Source organism: Mirounga angustirostris, unplaced genomic scaffold (genome assembly GCF_029215605.1).
Source record: "Mirounga angustirostris isolate CCGP_5_RB_7025 unplaced genomic scaffold, mMirAng1.0.hap1 SCAF_5, whole genome shotgun sequence".
Classification (NCBI taxonomy): Eukaryota; Metazoa; Chordata; class Mammalia; order Carnivora; family Phocidae; genus Mirounga; species Mirounga angustirostris.
In genome coordinates, this window is record NW_026991713.1 from 58,368,680 (window position 1) to 58,391,055 (window position 22,376).

Sequence of the window (22,376 nt, forward strand, 5' to 3'; positions counted from 1 at the left end):
ATTGTTATCTTTGTTTTCCTATGTGTAATGTTTCTTTATCAGAAATGAAAAGTAAAACAACCAAATACACTTTATTCTTTTTTTTTTTTAAGATTTTATTTATTTATTTGACAGAGAGAGAAACACAGAGAGACAGGGAACACAAGCAGGGGGAGAGGGAGAGGGAGAAGCAGGCTTCCCTCCAAGCAGGGAGCCCGATGCAGGGCTCGATCCCAGGACCCTGGGACCATGACCTGAGCTGAAGGCAGACGCCTAAGACTAAGCCACCCAGGCGCCCCATAGAAGAGCTTTTTAATTAAAAAGAAATAGGAGTCCGCTCCCAAGTGCATCTGCAATTCAAAATGTCGCACCCATCCCCTGAAACTAATCCCTTCAACCCCAGTAACCCCCAGGTCTTCTTTGGTGTGGATATTGGAGGGAGAAAGTTGGTAGAATTGTCTTAGAATTGTTTGCAGATGTTGTACCCAAAACAGCAGAAAAATTTTGTGCTTTGTGTACAGGAGAAAAAGGCATTGGACCCACCACTGGGAAACCTCTCCATTTCAATGAATGTTCTTTCCATTGAATTTTTAAGAAATTTATGATTCAAGGTGTAGACTTCTCATATCAAAATCGGACAGGTAGAGAAAGTATTTATGGTGAAAAATTTGAGGATGAAAATTTCTTTTTTTTTTTTTTAAAGATTTCATTTATTTACTTGAGAGAGAGAGGGACAGAAAGACAGAGAGAGAGAGCATGAGTGGAGAGAAAGCCACCCAGGTGCCTGAAAAAAAAATTTTTAAAGATTTTATTTATTTATTTGACGGAGAGAGACACAGCAAGAGAGGGAACACAAGCAGGCGGAGTGGGAGAGGATCCTGGGATCATGACCCAAGCCAAAGGCAGACGCTTAATGACTGAGCCACCCAGGCACCCCTGAAGATGGAAATTTCTATTATAAGCATGATCAGGAATGTCTATTGAGCATGGCAAACGAAGGCTGCAATACAAATGGTTCTCAGTTCTTTATCACAATAGTTTTGACTCTTCATTTGGATGGGAGACAGGTGGTATTTGGCCAAGTAATTAAAGGAATGGGTGTGGCAAGGATACTGGAAAATGTAGAAGTGAAAGGTGAAAAACCTGCCAAATTGTGCATTATTGCAGAATGTGGAAAATTGAAGGAAGGGGATGATTGGGGCATATTCCCAAAAGATGGTTCTGGTGACAGTCATCCAGATTTCCCTGAGGATGCAGATATAGATTTAAAAGATGTAGATAAAATTTTAGTAATAACAGAAGACTTAAAAGACATTGGAAGTACTTTTTTCATATCCCAGAACTTGGAGATGGCCATTAAAAAATATGAGAGGGCGCCTGGGTGGCTCAGATGGTTAAGCGTCTGCCTTCGGCTCAGGTCATGATCCCAGGGTCCTGGGATTGAGCCCCGTGTCGGGCTCCCTGCTCAGCGGGTAGCCTGCTTCTCCCTCTCCCACTCCCCCTGCTTGTGTTCCCTCTCTCGCTGTTTCTTTCTCTGTCAAATAAATAAATAAAATCTTAAATATATATATATATGAAAGTTTTAAGATATGTGGAAGGTTCAAAGACTGTTGTTGAGAAAGCAGATAGATCGAAGCTGCCACTAATAGCTTTAAACTGCGTGCTGAATATTGGTGCTTGTAAAGTGAAGATGTCAAACTGGCAGGGAGCAACTGACAGTTGTTTGGAGTCTCTTGAAATTGACCCATCAAATACCAAAACATTGTACCCTAGAGCTCAAGGATGGCAAGGATTAAAAGACTATGATCAGGCACTGGCTGATCTTAAGAAAGCTAGCACGGGAAGATAAAGCTATCCAGGCAGAATTGCTGAAAGTCAAACAAAAGATAAAGGCAAAGAAAGACAAAGAGAACGCAGCATATGAAAAATTGTTTGCCTAATAAGGAACTCAGTTTTATTTAAATATTACTCATTCGGGGCGCCTGGGTGGCTCAGTTGGTTAAGCGACTGCCTTCGGCTCAGGTCATGATCCTGGAGTCCCAGGATCGAGTCCCGCATCGGGCTCCCTGCTCAGCAGGGAGTCTGCTTCTCCCTCTGATCCTCCCCCCTCTCATGCTCTCTGTCTCTCATTCTCTCTCTCGCAAATAAATAAAATCTTAAAAAAAAAAATAAAATAAATAAATAAATATTACTCATTGATTGTATAAAGGCAATAAGAAAATTTAAAGGTTTTTGTCTGTTATATATGATCCCTGATGTGTTTCCTTTGATACTTCAGTTTCCCATTATTTACAGTTTAGGAATACTAAAAACGGTTCACTCTTAAAAAAAAAAAAAGGTGTTACAAAAACAAACAAACAAACCCCACAAAAAAACAAAAAACAAACAAGAAAACCCAAACCAAAACAAAAAGAAATCATGCTGATTACATTTATATAAAATATAAAAATAAGTAAGACCATTACTACTGTTAGAAGTTAAGATGGTGGGGGGTGCCTAGGTGGCTCAGTTGGTTAAGCGACTGCCTTCGGCTCAGGTCATGATCCTGGAGTCCCAGGATCAAGTCCCGCATCAGGCTCCCTGCTCAGCAGGGAGTCTGCTTCTCCCTCTGACCCTCCCCCCTCATGTGCTCTCTTTCTCTCTCTCATTCTCGCTCTCTCAAATAAATAAATAAATAAATAAAATATTAAAAAGAAAAAGAAGTTAAGATGATGGTTACATTTGGGAGTAGTGACTGAAAGGGGACATAAAGGAAATTTTTGAGATGCTAGATAAATATATATGTATATATTTTAAAGATTTTATTTATTTATTTGAAAGGAAGAGAGAGCACACAGGAGTGGGGGGAGGGGCAGAGGGAGAGGGAGAAGCAGACTCCCCGCTGATCAGGGAGCCCAATGTGGGGCTAGATCCCAGGACCCTGAGATCATGACCTGAGCCGAGGTCAGACTTTTAACTCACTCCATGCAGGCGCCCCTGATATATATATATATTTTATCATGATTTTGTAATTATATCCTAAAAACCCCAAAGCAAACAAAGAAAAACTTGGTCACTTTTAGAGGTTTCTAGGTTATTAACTAAGTATTCCCAAAAATTTATAAATAGAGGAAAGAATCAAACATATATTCTAACCTGTAAAGGACTATATTTCAGGGTTACCTAATAATTAATAAGGGAAATTTTTTTTTTTAAGTAAGCTTCACGCTGGGAGTAGAACTAACGACCCTGAGATCAAGAGTTAGATAATTGACTGAGCCCCCCAGGCACCCTGGGAAATTTCTTTCTTTCTTTCTTTTTTTTAGAAAAATCACAGCCAACAATTTCAGAAGGAATTATGGAATTAGAAAATCACCAGCAGGGGAGATATAGGTTTTATGTGAAGTTTACATATTTTGAAAGATCCTTTTAAGTAGAATACATACTTTTGGAGCAAATTAGTCATAGTACCTTGTAAAGGATTCATGTAGGTGAGAGGCCCTGAAGCTTAAAATTCATTAGCTTTATGGTAAGTCTACCTCTGCCCAGTTATGCTAGGCCTGATTCTTCCTACAGCCTCCAGTGATCTCTCAGTGAAAAATATCACAAATCAAATGTCTTAGATAATCTATTGATTCCATTTTTTGTTTGTTTTTTTTCTTAGTGACATCCTCTGGAACCTACCTTTGTGCCTATTAGTCTGGACTTGTTCTCTGGACCGGTTACATAGTTGATATCCTGAGACTTCCCTTTGTCATCATCCTAGGAATGATTTTCACTGGTCTCATGTGTAAATTCCTATGTCCTTGATCTCAGGTCTTCCTCTTTCTTGGCTTATTTCCTCTTTCTGGTGGAAAACACCTTTACTGAGAAAAGGCACATAGGAGATAAATTGAGAGCTAACATTCATGAAGATGCCTTTTTTTATTCTACTCTCACACTTAGTTGATTGTTTGGGTATCACATTCTAGATTGAAAATAATTTCTTTCAGAATTTTGAAGGCATTGCTTCTTTATTTTCTGGCTTCATTTTGTTGTTGTTTTGTGTGTGTGTGTGTTTTTTTAGAAAATTTACTTTATTTAAAAAGTATATATAATACATCCCATGATATAAAATTCTAAACATAGTAGATTTTAAAAGGAGCATAGTGAAAAATATAAATATCTATTTTCTTTTCCTGTGTATACATTTTGTATGTTTATTGTCTTTTCCTAAGTTTGCATTTTCCTTTATTTTACAGTCTGATTCATACTTATAGTAAAATCATTTTAAATACCATAGACAGGCATAAAGCAAAAAGTAGAAATTCCCTTCTCTCCATCCCCTCCTCAGATAGTGGTAAATATCCTTTCACACTTTCAACCACCTGGATATATTTTCATTTTTTACATAAATGGTTTCACATTATACATGTTCTGTAACCTACTTTTTTTACTGAATACTGTAATGGAAATCTTTTGGTTTTTTTGAGATTTTATTTATTTATTTGACAGAGAGAGACAGTGAGAGAGGGAACACAAGCAGGGGGAGTGGGAGAGGGAGAAGCAGGCTCACTGCAGAGCAGGATGCAGTATGCGGGGCTTGATCCCAGGACCCTGGGATTATGACCTGAGCCGAAGGTAGACGCTTAACGACTGAGCCACCCAGGCGCCCTGTAATGGAAATCTTTCATGATACTACATTTAGAGCTACTTCATTCTTTTCTTTTTTTAAAATGATTTTATTCATTTATTTGAGAGAGAGAGAGCACACAGGAGCAGGGTCGGGGAGGGGGGCAGAGGGAGAGGGAGAAGCAGACTCCTCAATGAGCTGGGAGCCCAAAACGGGGCTTGATCCCAGGACCCTGAGATCATGACCTGAGCTAAAGGCAGACGCTTAACCCACTGAGCCACTCAGGTGCTCCTACTTCATTCTTTTTAATGCTTGTACTTTATTCCTTTATGTATCAATATCTATTTAGCCAGTTCCCTCATGATGGCTATTCAAGATATTTCCAACATTTTATTATTAAAAATAATGCTGCAACAAACATGTTAATAGCTTATTTAGACAAATGAGTTTATTATATTTACTTATATATCCTACACTCCTTTTAAAAATCAGATTTTTAAGAAAGATTTATTTATGTCTTTTAGAGAGAGAACGTGAGCTCATGTGCAAGTTGGGGAGGGACAGAAGGAGAATCTCAAGCGGATTCCCCACGGAGCACAAAGCCCTACCGGGGGCTCAATCTCATGACTCTGAGATTGTGACCTGAGTGGAAACCAAGAGTCAGATGCTCAAGTGTGCCACCCACATGCCCCTAAAAATCAGATATTTTAAATGAAAGTCGAAGTATTGAAAATGACTAATGGAATATGTGGGTAATGTGTGAATTTGAAGGGAAAGAGTCAGGATTTTAGCAATCCTATTTTTATTAAGTAAATATTCAAGTCAACAAACCAGAAAGCCATGTACTAACTCTTTTTAAAGACTATGACTGAAAAAAAAAAAAAGACTATGACTGAGTTGGTGAGCCTTATCTAGATTAAGACTACTTTCTCACTATGCAATTTCTCTTAAGGGCTCCACTTAATTTCCCAAACACATCCTTTCTGTTCCATGCTCAGAAGCTGCCTAGTTTATCTCTCTTCACTCATAACTATCAGACCTGTTTGGTAGCAGGTGATGTACATTTTTAAGATTTAATATGTTTCTAACAAAATTTTCTGGCTTCAGTGTTTCGTTGGGAAAACAAGTCATTTGATTCCCAATCCTTTGTACATGACCTATGTCTTCTCTTCGAAATCTTTTGGGATCCTAATCGTAGCCAATGAGGTTTATCGGAGGCGTGATTATTGCTAATTGAAATCTTTCGGGATCTTCTCTGTAAGGTGATGGTGTGATTGGTATATTTTTGTATTATTTACTCAATAATTTCCTCCTTCCTATTTCTCTGTTCCCCTTTCTCATATTGAATCTCTCTTGGACTGATACTTGAGTTTTTGTGCCTTTTCACTCCTTTTTTTTTTAAGATTAAAAAAAATTTTTTTAAAGATTTTATTTATTTGTCAGAGAGAGAGAGAAAGAGCAAGAGAGAGCGCGAGCAGGGGGAGTGGCAGAGGGAGAGGGAGAAGCAGGCTCCCCGCTGAGCAGGGAGCGTGTTTAGGGGCTCGATCCCAGGACCCCGGGATCATGACCTGAGCCGAAGGCAGCCTCTTAAATGTCTGAGCCACCCAGGCTTCCCAAGATTTTATTTTTATTTTATTTTATTTATTTTTAAAAGATTTTATTTATTTATTTGAGAGAGAGAGAGAGCACATGAGAGGGGGGATGGTTAGAGGGAGAAGCAGACTCCCTGCCGAGCAGGGAGCCCGATGCGGAACTCGATCCAGGGATTCCAGGATCATGACCTGAGCTGAAGGCAGTCGCTTAACCAACTGAGCCACCCAGGCACCCCCAAGATTTTATTTTATTTTATTTTATTTATTTATTTTTTATTAAAGATTCTACTTATTTGGCAGAGAGAGACACAGTGAGAGAGGGATCACAAGCAGGGGGAGTGGGAGAGGGAGAAGCAGGCTCCTGGCTGAGCAGGGAGCCCGATGCCCGACTCGATCCCAGGACCCCGGGATCATGACCTGAGCCGAAGGCAGACGCTTAACGACTGAGCCACCCAGGCGCCCCAAGATTTTATTTTTTTAAGTCATCTCTACACTCAGCATGGGGCTCAAACCCACAACCCCAAGATCAAGAGTCACACACTCCACCAACTGAGCCAGCCACGTGCTCCTGTGCCTTTTCATCCTATTGCTAGTCTTTTTGTTCTGCTTTCTTGGAGATTTCATTCACTTTAACTTCCAACTTTTCTAACGGAATATTTTTAATTTCCATGACTTCTTTCTTCTTTTATTTTTAAAGAATAGTATCCTGGGGGTGCTTGGATGGCTCAGTCGGTTGGGCTTTCGACTCTTGGTTTCGGCTCAGGTCATGATCTTCAGGTTGTGAGATCGAGCCTGCTTTGGGCTCCGCACTCAACAGGGAGTCGGCTCCTTTCCCCCTCCCTCTCCCCCCCCCCCTCTGCCCCTCTACTGCTCGCATGTGTGTACACATGCGTGCTCTCTCTCTCAAATAAATAAATCTTTTTAAAAAATAGTATCCTGGGGGCCCCTGGGTGGCTCAGTCGTTAAGCGTCTGCCTTCAGCTCAGGTCATGATCCCAGGGTCCTGGGATTGAGCCCCGCATTGGGGGGGGGGGTCCCTGCTCAGCAGGGAGTCTGCTTCTCCCTCTCCCCCCACTCATGCTTTCTTTCTCTCTCTCCCTCTCTGAAGTAAATAAATAAAATCATAAAAAATAAAATAAAAAAATAAAAATCTTTTCCTGTTGTTTAGTCTCTGTTTTTTTCCAAGTCCCGACCCTCCTTTTTTGTTTGTTTTGGTCTCAGTTTTCCATATTGGAAGCTTTTCTCAGATTATCTTGTGAACTGTGAACTGTGACTGTCCATTTATCTGTGAGAATGTGGAACTAAAAACAACAACAACAACAACAAAAAACGGTTATTAGCTCTGTGTGTTTCAGAGGTATGTTGATAGATAAGTTTCATTGTGGGGTGAGCAGGCAGTGAGTTGGCTTTTTGTTGAGGGGAACCCAAGTATCAGCAGCTGTAAGTTCCTCGGGAGCTGTTCAGTCTCTCCAGAGAACACTCCAGGTTTCTGTGCGGTGGGAAAAATCGTGGCTGCTAGCTTGCCAGCAGCTGGGAAGGAGAAGGGGTCTCATTCTTCAAGGTAGCAACTGTGGTAGGCACAAAAACGCACCCCCCTCCAAGACACATTCGCTTTCTAGTCCCCAGAACCTGTGAATATTTTATAGCAAAAGAGTGACTATTTCCTTGTATGGAAAGATGTGATGAAATTAATGATCTAAAGAAGAGTTTATCCTGGATTGTCTGGGTGGAACCTAAATGTAATCACACATATCCTTATAGGAGAGAGGCAGGGGAAGATTAGATGGAGGTCTGCACAGAGGAGGAGGCCATGTGAAGATGGAGGCCGAAATTGGAGTGATGTCGTCATAAGCCAAGGAACATCTAGAGCTACCAGAAGCTGGAAGAGGCAAGGAACAGGTTCTTCCCTAGAGCCTTTGGAGGGTATGTGAATGCTGACACTTTGCTTTTGAACTTTTGTTCTCCGGGCTATGAGAAAATAGATCTGGTTTTTGTTGTTGTTGTTGTTGTTTTGTTTTGTTTTAAAGATTTTTTTTTAAAAGATTTTATTTATTTACTTGACAGAGAGAGACACAGTGAGCGAGGGAACACAAGCAGGGGGAGTGGGAGAGGGAGAAGCAGGCTTCCCGCAGAGCAGGAAGACCGATGTGGGGCCAGGCGCCCCAGATCTCTGTTGTTTTAATGCCACCAAATTTTTGGTAATTTGAGAGTGCAGCCACAGGAAACGAATACAGTGACTTTCACTTAAACTCCTGTTTTTAGGGGCGCCTGGGTGGCTCAGTCATTGAGTGTCTGCCTTCATCTCAGGTCATGATCCCAGGGTCCTGGGATGGAGCCCCGCATCGAGCCCCTCATCGAGCCCCGCATCAGGCTCCCGGCTCAGTGGGAAGCCTGCTTCTCCCTCTCCCACTCCCCCTGCTTGTGTTCCCTCTCTCGCTGTGTCTCTCTCTGACAAATAAATAAAATCTTATAAATAAATAAATAACAAACTCCTGTTTTCAGTCTGATTTCATGTCCTACTCTCTCCCCTGGGTCCTTTGGCTCAATTTCTCTGAGGAAGGAACTTCATATTTCCTCCTGGGCACTTCCCTGAGCAAGTTACCTGGCCGGGGAAACATGGGAATGGGGATCTTACACAAACTATATAAACTGTCCTTTTCCACTGCCATCTGAGGGACTGGTACCTCCAAGTTCTGAGGCTTCTGGAATGATGAGTGGGGTGGGGTTGTAAATTGGCTGCCTTCTTATTGGTTTTACCCATTATGGGTATTTAGGCTTCAACTTACTCCAAATTGTGAAGTTATCACTCCTCTATTGGATTTCCTTTTTCCAAAATATGTCATCTCTCATCGACTGTTGACTTCTTTCCTATTCTCCTTGTCGTTGTGGGTTTATTTCTTTTTTTATTCCTTTACTAACATTTTTGAGGAGAGAGTGTTCTATGTGCATGTTTAACTGGAATTTTTTTTTGACTTTTCAAACTGATTTTTTTTCTATTTCCGAATTTACAATTTTTTAAAAGATTTATTTATTTATCTTAGAGAGAGAGCACGAGCGGGAGGGGCAGAGGGAGAAGGAGAGAGAATCTAAAGCAAACCCCACGCTGAGCACCCTGAGCCCAAACCCAAGACCCCAAGATCATGAACGGAGCCGAAATCAAGAGTCGGATGTTTAACCAACTGCACCACTGAGGCCCCCTCTATTTCTGAATTTTATTTTATTTTATTTTTTAATTTTTTTAAAAGATTTTATTTATTTATTTGACAGAGAGAGAGAGCGCGCGAGAGCAGGAACACAAGCAGGGGGAGTGGGAGAGGGAGAAGCAGGCTTCCTGCGGAGCAGTGAGCCCGATGTGGGACTCGATCCCAGGATCCTGGGATCATGACCTGAGCCGAAGGCAGACGCTCAACAGGCAGACGCTCAACGACTGAGCCACCCAGGCGCCCTATTTCTGAATTTTAAATGTTTATTTGATCATAATGGCGTCTGGGTTTTGCTTCATGCTTAGAAACACCTTTAAAGAATACTTTTAGGGGCACCTGGGTGGCTCAGTCGTTAAGCGTCTGCTTTAGGCTGGGGTCGTGATCCCAGGGTGCTGAGATCGAGACCCGCATAGGGATCCCTGCTCAGAGGGGAGTCTGCTTCTCCCTCTCCCTCTGCCTGCCTCTCCTCCTGCTTGTGCTCTCGCTCTCTCTCTGTCAAATAAATAAATAAATAAACCTTTAAAAAAATAAATAAAAAATAAAGAATACTTTTATGGTTCAATAACTTACCTTTCAATCACTGTTTGATCTGTAATTTATTTGAGTTCATTTAATGACATAAGCTCTAGCTTTTCTTTTTTAATGGCAAATAGTTGCCCTAATTGCACTCATTGAAAAATCTACTCTTTCCTCACCGACTTGAAATATCCTATTTATTATATGTGCTAAATTTTTTAAAAGGTTCTTTCTTTTATTAATGGATAATATGATTTCTAAATTTGGAAGGGTCATCTTATATTTGTTCCCATGTATACACTAGTAGTTTTTTAAATTAATAAACTTAATTTTTTTAGAGGAATTTTAGGTTCACAGCAAGATTGATCAGGTGCAGAGAGTTCCCATATGCCCCCTATCCCCACACATGCAAAACTTCCCCCACTATTGACTTTCCACATCACAGTGGTACATTTATTACAATGTTGAACCTATATTGACACATCATTATCACTTAAAGTCCACAGTTTACATTAGGGCTCACTCTTGCTGTTGAACGTGCTATGGGTTTTGACAAATGTCTAATGACATGTATCTACCATTGTAGTATCATACATGATAGTTTCACTGCCCTGAAAGTCCTCTGTATTCTGCCTGTTTATCCCCCAACCCATGGCAACCACTGATCTTTTTACTGTATCTGTAGTTTTGCCTTTTCCAGAATGTCATATGTAACCTTTCCAGATTGGCTTCTTCAGTTAATAATATGCTAAAATGTAATAACATGGTTCCTCCATGTGTTTTCATGGCTTGATAGCTCATTTTTTTCAGCACTGTATAATATTCCATAGTCTGGATGTACTACAATTTATCCATTCACTTACTGAAGGACATCTTGATTGCTTCTAAGTTTTGGCAATTATGAGTAAAGCTGCTATAAACATTCATGTGCAGGTTTTTGTGTGGACATAAGTTTGGTTCATTTGGGTAAACACAAAGGAGTATGATTGCAGGATTGTATGGTAAGAGTATGTTTAGTTTTGTAAGAAACTGCCAAACTATCTTCCAAAGTTGCTAGTCCATTTTGCATTCCCACCTGGCGCGAGCCAAGCTACTCATGCTGTTTGACAGGGTCCAAGTATGGGCGACGATCCTGAAAACAGGAGACTCCACAGCTGGCTCCTGCTATTCTCTTTCATTTTGTTTATGGCAATCTTTATAATTGTGGGAATATTTCTGGGGTTTCACGATAAAGTGACTACTCACTTAGTTACGCCTATCTAAGCAATCATAATGAAACTAATTCCACGAAGAATTAGTTTCTATAGAACAAAATAACAAAACGGTCACGCTCTGTCTAGCACCTTTCTCTTTGTGTACTGTTTTTTAGTTTAGCGAAAGCCAATAAGCAGAAATCAATAAAGGTCATGTTAATCATTACAAAGGAAAAATGAAAGAAGGCTATGGCTGTAATCCAGAAAGTGATCTAAGATTTGGAAAAACAAAAATATCCTAACATATAAGTAAAGTTCCTCCGAGCCTGTCAGCAGGAGATGCTTGCAACCTGACCCTGTGTCTGTGTCGCCTACGCCGTCCTTTCCTACGAGAGACCCACCCCGGCTGGAGCTGGACTCCAGCAGGTGGCGCCCAACGGTGGGGCTCGACTAGGTAAGCCTTTCTACGAGGACGGATAGGACTCTGCTCGTGGGTACTGCAGATCCCTCTTTGAAGAAATAGAGTAAGAGTGAGCAGAAAGACAGAACTTAGAGAAGCTATGGGCCATAAAGAGTCAAAGGAACGACGACTCTTTATTGATATTATTAAGCATATGATTGAAAAAAGAGGTGTTAAGGTTACTCATGCTCAACTGGCTAGATTTTTGACCTTTGTAGAGGCCTGTTGCCCTTGGTTTCCGAAAGATGGTAGTCTTGATATTAGAACATGGAACAAGATAGGGGAGGAAATGCGGTTATATTATTCTAACCATGGTCCTGAGAATGTACCCGTGGAGGCATTCTCTTTATGGACATTGTTAAGAGATATGTTAGATCCTATGCCTAGCTCACAGGCTTTACACAAAAAATTATGGGAGACACATAATGCTGCCCCCACTGAAGAGACACCTCTATTACAAAAATCAGCCTCTCAAGTACTGGTAGTAAATGAAATGAAATCAGAGGATTGAGGACAAAGATAATAAAAGAGTTGAAGGGAGAGACGATCAATTGTCCTCGGAAGATGAGGTAGCCCTTGAGGAGGAGGCTGCTAACTATCATGAACAAGATTGGGAACTTTTTGCAAATGCCACAGCCCCTGAATGCAGCTCTGTGATTAATCTACATAGACAGTTAAAAGTTCCACAGAACAAGGCCTTAGTTCGTAAAAAACCCTTGCCACCTATTAAGAATATTGGCTTTAAAAAAAAAAAAAAGAATATTGGCTTTAAGGGAAGCAATACAGGAGGGCTTGCGAGATGGGGGTTAATCCCCTAGGCCTTAGACCCAATGATCTCTGGCAGATGGATGTAACACATGTTCCCAGTTTTGGTAAATTGAGCTATGTACGTGTTTCTGTGGACACCTTCTCTCATTTAATTATGGCGACAGCTCGCACTGGAGAAGCTTTTAAAGATGTGTCTCAACATTTGATGTTTTGTTTTGCCTATGCAGGAATGCCCAAAGCTATTAAGACAGAGAATGCACCTGCATATACTTCATCTGCATTCAAAAAATTCTGTAATTCGTTTAAAATGTCCCATAATATGGGGATTCCCTATAACCCACAGGGACAAGCTATAGTAGAAAGAGCTCACCAGACCTTAAAAACCCAAATTTCCAAACTACAGAGTTCAGAATATAAATATAGTTCTGCGCATCATATATTGAATCATGCACTATTTGTCATCAATTATCTAAATTGTGACTCTCATGAGATTTTTCCCATTATGAAACATTGGGAAACTGATGACATTAAACCCAAACCACTGGTTATATGGAAAGATCTCTTTTTTTAAAATTTTTAAAAGATTTTTTATTTATTTATTTGAGACAGAGAGAATGAGAGGGAGGAGGGTCAGAGGGAGAAGCAGACTCCCTGCCGAGCAGGGAGCCCGATGCGGGACTCAATCCCGGGACTCCAGGATCATGACCTGAGCCGAAGGCAGACGCTTAACCATCTGAGCCACCAGGCGCCCCATATGGAAAGATCTCTTAACAGGATCTTGGAAAGGTCCCGATATATTATTAACGTGTGGGCAAGGCTATGCTTGTGTCTTTCCACAGGACGCTGACTCACCTATCTGGATTCCTGATAGACTAATCTGACATCATGTCTTGCAGACACCCTCCACTTCCACGTCCGATACGTAGACCTTTACCCCCTATAAATATCCCACTTAGAGAAAGTCCTGCCCGATCTCCAGAAGCCGCTGACCCTCTGATTGCACCTTTACGCCGGCTGCGCCTTGAAGAATCGCAAACCAGTCCTACTGCACCACCTCCTCCGACCACACTGCGCAGCAACCCACCAACCTGGGGACAACTGAAACAACTCTCCAATCAAGCACAGCGTCTCGTGGAAGGACAGGGTGTTAACGTAACCCCTGAGAATATGTTTGTGGCTATGCTTGCAATCATCTCATGCCAGGTGATATGTGTTTCTGCTTCTCAATATTGGGCATATATTCCGGATCCGCCAATCTTGCATCCTACACCTTGGGGATCCTCTTCTATTCGTGTGTTTACTAATAATTCTGATCTTTTAGGGGGAGAATCAAATTCATTTATCTTGCATAAAACAGATGCAAATTTCTCTTTCCACGGGAGACTTGATGATCCTCCTATATGCTTTAGTACCAATACAACAAATTTACCTGATGGCTGCCTTTCCCTCAATTATAGAAGTTTATTAACTGATTCTCCCAATGGGAATCCAAAAACTAGGGATCTTTGGGTACTTAATCTACAGCATATAGGAAGTTATAATTATCAAGATACTGTGGTCCATGATAAACCTCCTGCATCCATTCCTCTATGTGAGGCCTTGCTAGGAGACCTAAATAATGCTTGGGGCAATATTGATAAATTTAAAGGGTTTCCCTTATGGTATGAATGTATGTTCCAATCTAAAGGATTGCGATTTTCGCCTCGCAACTCTCAGATGTCCATTTATGATAACTCCGTATCTAGCCCAGACCATGATTATAGAAGACATTTAAATAATCAATCAACAAAGTATTATTGGAATGATAATCTAATAAAAAAGCCAGAAAAAATAAACAGATGGTTCTCATTAGGATGGGTTAGTCCTATATTTGTTGCTAAAACTCAGAATAGTATTCAAATATATCCTGAATTATATAGATTATTAGCTGCTACAGGAATGATTTTTCTAAAAAGGCCTAGACACCCTGACCATATGGAGGTGGTCACGGCATGTGTGGATCCCCCTCATGCTCTCTTGGTGCAAGGTCATGGCCAATTACAGGTAAATAAGATTAATCATACCTATTATGTATTCTGTTCAAAATGTACATTAACTAATTGCATTGATCCAACTGTTGGACCAACTGTCTTTATAGTTGTTCATCAACCTCCTTATGTAGTGTTACCTGTAAAATTAGAAGAACATTGGTATGATGATCCTGGCATGTATACGATTCAACTTGTAGATAAAGCCTTACGCCGCCCTAAGAGATTTATTGCAGCACTTATATTAGGTATTACTGCTCTTATAGGAATCATAAGTTCTTTTTTTTTTAAAGATTTTATTTTTATTTATTCATGAGAGACAGAGAGAGAGAGGCAGAGGGAGAAGCAGGCTCCCAAGGAGCAGAGAGCCCGATGCGGGACTCGATCCCAGGACCCTGGGATCATGACCTGAGCCGAAGGCAGACGCTTAACCATCTGAGCCACCCAGGTGCCCAGGAATCATAAGTTCTTTTGCTATATCTACAACTGCTTTAGTACAGGAAATACATACTGCACATCATGTGGGTAGATTAACCCAGAATATTTCAACTGCACTTTATTTGCAGGAACAAATAGACAAGAAGTTTGAGGCACGATTAAATGTTCTAGAAGAAACTATATTATATGTAGGAAATCAAATTCAAAATCTCAAAACTCGGTTAACCACTAGATACCATGCACAATATAAGTGGATCTGTGTTACTCCCCACCATTATGATTCCTCATCTGTCCCTTGGGACAACGTCAAAAATCACCTATTGGGAATATGGAGCAATGATAATGTATCCTTGGACTTAAACTCCTTACAAGAAAAAATTAGAGACATTAGTTTGGCTCATGTGTCCTCAGCCACAGCCTCAGAAGTTGCAGATTCCTTTCTTGCCACTTTGCAGAAATACACCTCCACTACTGCCTGGTTTCCATCCTTCATCAATCTAGGTATATTAGCACTAATTATTATCTCCCTTTTGTTTCTCTTTCCAGTCTTCGTCAAATTACTAAGTAGAGGAATAAAACAAATTCATTTGGAATTGAAGATTTTGCAACTGAAGGCCAAAAATAAAAAAGGGGGAGATGGCATGAGCCAAGCTACTCATGCTGTTTGACGAAGTCCAAGTATGGGTGACGATCCTGAAAACAGGAGACTCCACAGCTGGCTCCTGCTATTCTCTTTCATTTTGTTTATGGCAATCTTTATAATTGTGGGAATATTTCTGGGCTGGCTCCTGCTATTCTTTTTCATTTTATTTATGGCAATCTTTATAATTGTGGGAATATTTCTGGGGTTTCACGATAAAGTGACTACTCACTTAGTTACACCTATCTAAGCAATCATAATGAAACTAATTCCACGAAGAATTAGTTTCTATAGAACAAAATAACAAAACGGTCACGCTCTGTCTAGCACCTTTCTCTTTGTGTGCTGTTTTTTAGTTTTAGCGAAAGTCAATAAGCGGAAATCAATAAAGGTCATGTTAATCATTACAAAGGAAAAATGAAAGAATGCTATGGCTGTAAGTCAGAAAATGATCTAAGATTTGGAAAAACAAAAATATCCTAACATATAAGTAAAGTTCCTCCGAGCCTGTCAGCAGGAGATGCTTGCAACCTGACCCTGTGTCTGTGTCTCCTCATTCGCCTACGCCGTCCTTTCCTACGAGAGACCCACCCCAGCTGGAGCTGGACTCCGGCACCCACCAGCGATAAATGGGAGTTCCTGTTGCTCCATACACTTGTCAGCATTTGGTTTTGCCAGTGTTTTGGATTTTGGCCATTCTAATTGGTATGTAGTGATAACTCACTGTTGATTTAATTTGTCATTCCCTAATGATATAGGATGTTGAACATCTTTTCATATGCTTACTTGCTATCTGTAGATCTTCTTTGATGGGATGTCTAGGTCTTTCACCCATTTTTATTTATTTATTTATTATTTATTTTAAAGATTTTATTTTATTTATTTGACAGAGAGAGAGATGGAGAGCAGGAACACAAGCAGGGGGAGCGGGAGAGGGAGAAGCAGCCTTCCCGCGGAGCAGGGAGCCCGATGCGGGGCTCGATCGATTTTAAAAAAATCAGGTGGTTCAGGGGTGCCTGGGTGGCTCATTTGGTTAAGCGTCTGCCTTCTGCTCAGGTCATGATCCTGGGGTCCTGGGATTGAGCGCCGCATCAGGCTCCCTGCTTAGCAGGGAGTCTGCTTCTCCCTCTCCCTCTGTCTGCCGCTCTGCCTGCTTGTGCACACTCTCTCTTTGTCTCTCTGTCAAATAAATAAACAAAATCTTAAAAAAAAAATCAGGTGGTTCATTTTCTTATTACTGAGGGGTTTTTTTCTTTTTTTTTAAGATTTTATTTATTTATTTGAGGGGAAGTAGGGGCAGAGGGAGAGGAAAGAGTCAGTCTCGAGCAGACTTGCTGCTGAATGCAGAGCCTGACTCAGGGGCTCAATCCCACAATACTGAGATCAGGACCTGAGCTGAAATCAAGAGTTGGACACTTAACTGACTGAGGCACCCAGGTGCCCCATCTTATTACTGAATTTTAAGAGTTTTTTGTATATTTTGGATACCAGTTCTTTATCAGATGTGTCTTTTGCAAATATTTTCTATCACCCTTTAGCATGTCTTCTCATTTTCTTGACATTGTCTTTCTCACAGCAGAAGTTTTTCATTTTACTGAAGTTCAGCTTATTAATTGTTTCTGTCATGGATCATGCCTTTGGCATTGTCTCTGAAAAGTCTCTGCCATATTCAGGGTCATCTACGTTTTCTCCTAGGAGTTTTATAGTTTTATGCTTCCACTTAGGTCTGTGATCCATTTTGAGTTAATTAAGATCTGTGTCTAGATTCATTTTTTTTATGTGAATTTCCCCATGTCAAGATCCTTAATTTTATCATCTGTAAAGCCCTTTTTTGCCATGTAAGGGAACATATTTAGAGGTTCTGGGGATTAGGACATGGACATATTTGTGGGTCATTATTGAGCATACCGTTGGGTTACAAAGAGTCAAGAGCAAGGATGCATCTGGTCTTGTGGGACCAGCAAAGAGAAACTACCATGAACCCAGGTGTATTCTTCCTGTCTCTCCTCTCATCTTGCCTCTGATCTTCTGTTTTGGGCTTCTTTCGTAGCAATAGGCTTCTTCTGGTTCTCTGTCCTCAAAGGGGGAAAAATTAGCCATAACTCACTGCCCAAACTTTACATGTTTCAGACCCATGTCAAATTAATGAATTCACTAAAAAACAAAAATATAACCACGCTGGTGAACCTTCCACTATCCTTTTTAAATAAGTTAGGAACAAAACAAGGGGCACAAAGGAGAACCCTCTCCCAACATGCCTCCCCCCTTAAGGGCAGCTTTCTTACCCCACTAGCCCTCTCTGCAGTTGCTCACCTAGCAGAAGCAGAATTGGGTTACTCCTGGGTCTCCTTCCCCCATCTAGTTACTACCCTTTTCAAAAGGGGAAGTCAGTGCTGAATTCTTTCCTTTGCCAACTCCCTATCAAAGCCTTTTGCCAATAAAAAAGGGATCCAAACATGAACTTTCCAGGCCCATGACAGTCCCCAAACATGAGGACAGATCTGTTTCTTGGGGTCACAAAGTGAGGGCAGGAAGCCAAAGTGCTCCCCACATCCCACTGCCCTTGGGAAAAGCAATAAAGATCAGTTTGGTTTTCATTAAGAAAAAGGCAGCCATTCCCAGAAGGAGCAAAAATCCTTTGTGTTACCATCATTTCCCTATCATCCTAGATGCTGAAAGAACGTTTAAGGGTTTTTTTTCCCATTAATTAATTATTTTTTAAAGATTTTATTTATTTGAGAGAGAGAGAAAGAGAGCACAAGCAGGTGGGAGAGGCAGAGGGAGAAGCAGGCTTCCCGCCGAGCAGGGAGCCCAATGTGGGGCTTGATCCCAGGACTCTGGGATCATGACCTGAGCTGAAGGCAGCCACTCAAACAACCAAGCCACACAGGTGCCCCTTCCCCTTTAATTTAATCACTTTTTAAAAAAGATTTTATTTATTTGAAAGAGAGAGAGCACAAGCATGGGGCAGGAGCAGAGGGAGAGGGACAAGCTGAATCCACACTGAGCATGGAGCCCAATGCAGGGCTTGATCCCAAGACCCCGATATCATGACCTGAGCCTAAATCAAAAGTTAGATACCCAACAGACTGAGCCACCCAGGTGCCCCCACTTGAGCTTCTTATTCCTCTACTCTTTCCTTACTCTAGAGGCTAAAATTTATCCCTTCATGCATCCCTTTGGCACTGTACTGGGTAATGGGATAACCAGCAGAAGCCTCCAGCAATCTCCAGAGGAGTCTTGTGGGATGATACCTTCTCCTGTAAATTGGAGACAAGGAGCAGATCTTGGTTTTCCTCACACTTTGACAGGAACTGGAGAACGTAAGGATTTGGGTCTGATATCCTCTCAACTGAGCCAGTTCAGACCAGTGCCCGAGTGCGTGCGTGTTTGAGGAGCTATAGGTGGGAGGGAATGCTTGTGATGGGGAAGTGTTTGTAGGGGGCCTGAGGAAGTCTGGAGTATCCTGGGAACAGAATGTGCTGGTGCAGGCCCTGAGCCATCCCCCAAACCCCTCCCACTTCTCTTCTCACATCACTAACCAGTTCCAGCTGTGCACAATCCGGGCCATCTCTTCCCATCTGGCCTCTAGGAGCTCATGACTAATTAAAGGAGTGTGTGTTTGGGGGGGGGGGCAGTCTTCTTAAAAACAGAGGTTTCCAGGGAACAGCTTGGAAAACTCAATCCCATTCAGCCAGGGAAAGTTCCCTCTCTCCTGATTCCCTCAGGGCTCAGGGGAAACGGGCCAGAAGCTAACACCGCATTTCTCTAAATCAAGAGCAGTGTCTGGGTTAGTGAGTTATAACTTATGCTTTTCTCACCTCCAGTTTCCAGTTTCAGGCCCCAGACTTGCCCTTTATACCGGAATGTCCAACCCTAGGGGCCACCCCATTCGGGTAAGGGTGGCTGTCAGAGAGGGCGGGTGGTGGTTTAGAGATCTGCTTCTCTTGGACTTAGAGACTTCTAACAAAACTTTGCCCTACAACCCGTAGCCCTATTGCCCCAATCACTAGAAAATACTCTCAGGGCGCCTGGGTGGCTCAGTTGGTTAAGCGACTGCCTTCGGCTCAGGTCATGATCCTGGAGTCCCTGGATGGAGTCCCTGGATGGAGTCCCTGGATCGAGTCCTGCATCGGGCTCCCTACTCCGCAGGGAGTCTGCTTCTCCCTCTGACCCTCCCCCCTCTCATGTGCTCTCTCTCATTCTCTCTCTCTCAAATAAATAAATAAAATCTTCAAAAAAAAAAAAAGAAAGAAAATACTCTCAGAATCTACCCTACTTCGTCCTGTTACAGTTTAAAATATTTTAATTACAAATATTTCTGTACACATTTCTTCTGCCACATTCTATGGACAGGGAGGGAAACTAGTTTGCAGGAAGGGAGCAAGCAAGCTGAAGAACGCAGCTCTTTCCCTCCGAATCAAGTTCTCTTTTTGGGGCAGGCAGAGCACATATCCTAACCCTTTGCACACATCCCCATATCTCCCCCAGTGAGAGATAACAAATTAAGAGGGAAAAAGAGCTGGGTCAGCCTGGCTCAGGGGGTGGGGGCTGGTGGAAGGGGTGGCCACGATGTCACTAGGGGACCGGTTAGTCATAGGTCCTTACACACGTGCCCGCCTGCAGCTCCTGGCTCTAGGGGCTTTGGTCTGGGTGCCTGCGGAAACTCTCGGGAGGCTGCAAAGATCATCACAGCTTGAGCCCGAGGCTCAACTGCTTCCCAGCTGTGTGACCTGAAGCAACCTATTAGAGATTCAGTTTCCTTTTCGGTAATAAGGTGGTAATACCAGCTTGCTTGTTGAGAGGTAGATGAGGTAAACTACTCGGCAGCTTTTACTATTTTACTCTATTCTCTCCTGGCTCCTTTGTATCTGGAATGTGGTTCCATGCCAGGGCAAGTGCCCACCTTTCGTAATAATTTCTTACTCACACACTGTCACATGTTCTTAAGTGTCCTCCCTGCTTTTTTTTTTTTTCCTCATGGGAGGTGCCTAACGGGAGGGAGTAATCAGCTATCACATTCATCTTACTTTTTTTTTTTAATTTTATTTATTTATTTGACAGAGAGAGACACAGCGAGAGAGGGAACACAAGCAGGGGGAGTTGGAGAGGGAGAAGCAGGCTCCCCGCAGAGCAGGGAGCCCGACGCGGGACTCGATCCCAGGACCCTGGGATCATGACCTGAGCTGAAGGCAGTCGCTTAACCAACTGAGCCACCCAGGCGCCCCATCTTACTTCTTTCCCTCACATCCTCCCTGTCTGTATCCTCCTCTCTCCCCACCACCCTCAGCTCCTGTTCCTCCGGCATTATTATTATTATTATTTTTTTTTACTACTTCTTATCGCTTTCTCTTCCATCCCAGCCCATCTCCAGGGGCTGAGTCTGGGCAGGCAGAGCTGGAGCTGAACTCACAGCCACAGAGCTGCAAGGAAATGGGTCAAAATGTTACTAGTGGTTCTCTTCTGGGTAGCATTTACTGGTGGTATTCATGGTCTTCCTTGTTTATTTTGGTATTTTCCAAATTTACTACAACGAGCAAAGGATAACTTTTATTCAGGAAAAAGAGAAAACTTTATTTATTTATTTAAAAAGATATTGTTTATTTATTTGACAGAGAGAGAGCATGAAAGAGCACAAGCAGGGAGAGTGGCAGAGGGAGAGGGAGAAGCGGGCTCCTGCTTAGGGGAGCCGGACGACGTGGGACTCGATCCCAGGACCCTGGGATCATGACCTGAGCCGAAGGCAGATGCTTAACCGATGGAGCCAGCCAAGGTGGCCAACAGAAAACTTTAATCAGAAAAAAATTATAATTTTCAATTGGACCATGTCCTGTTCTCAAAAAAAGAGGGAGTGAGGGGTGGAGGGTGGAAAGAGGGGGAGAAGGGCAAGGTTGCGAAAGAACCTTGCAGGGGGCTGAGTGAGAGCTAGTTCCTAAACTCCGTCATTTCCTGGGGACGTCAGCCTTGGTGATGGCCTCATTCATGGCCTTTGTCACTTCTCGGTCAGAAGCTCTCTGTCCTTCCTTGCCTGTCACTGGCCATTTAGGACTTAGTCACCTGATTGTTACCCAGTTCAGGGCTGGGTGGGTCAAGGGCTCAGCATCATCAAGGGCAACAGTATGAGTCAGGAGTATCCCCCACCTCGACCCTGGAGCATGAAGGGTTCCCCCTGTAAAGCCTGCCAGCCTTACAGCCTAGCATGTGGGGAAGGGCTCAGCATTGGGGTCCTACTGAGAACATGAGTTCAGTAACCCCTTCTCCCAGTCCTATCCCTACTTCCCTGTGCATTTGAAGGATATGCAAATGTGTGATGCAAAACGAGAGTGGAACCTTTAGTGGCTCCTAAACACTTGAAGAACAAAATTCTTTGAGTCATCAGGGTGGTGCATGGAAAGAGTATGGGTTATGTTGGGTTATGGAGTCAGCAGAGGGATTTGAATATAGCCAGATCAATTGGGAGCTTTATGTGCTTAGTCAAGTTCCCTCTCTGGGTCTCCATTTCCTCTTATAAAAAAAAATGGCCAAAAAAATGGCAAAAACAAAAAACAAACCGAAAGACCAGAATAATTCCTCTGTCCTAGGAGGGTTGTGAGAATTAAATGAGATCATTGATAAATCACCCAACACAAAGTAGATGTTTTAAAATGGAAGTTTGTCATTTCTTCTTTAAAGAGCACTCAAGACCCTCTCTCAGCTCTGGCTCCTAACCACTCTCCCACCCCAGTTATTTGTGTGACAAAGATTCATGAAGCACCTCCTGAAGCACTGAGCTGGCCAGAGCTAGGTACTAGGGACTCAGCAGGGAATGAAGTAGTCCAGACCCTGGAAACTACTCACTGAGCGCAGCAGTTTGGCTCAGCTCTGCACTTTTACTCAAGGCCTGCACGGTCCCTGTCCCTCAGTGCTCTTTTACTCCAGCCACTTCTCAGCCAGCCTTCACAGTCCGGCTCAAAACCTGCCTTCGTGGAGA

The 22,376-nt window shown here is 42.3% G+C and overlaps 1 pseudogene; it reads left to right on the forward strand.

Moving 5' to 3' along the window:
* The first annotated feature begins 341 nt into the window (after positions 1-341).
* LOC123838623 (peptidyl-prolyl cis-trans isomerase D-like) lies at positions 342-1,961 on the forward strand (annotated as a pseudogene).
* Positions 1,962-22,376: the final 20,415 nt, after the last annotated feature.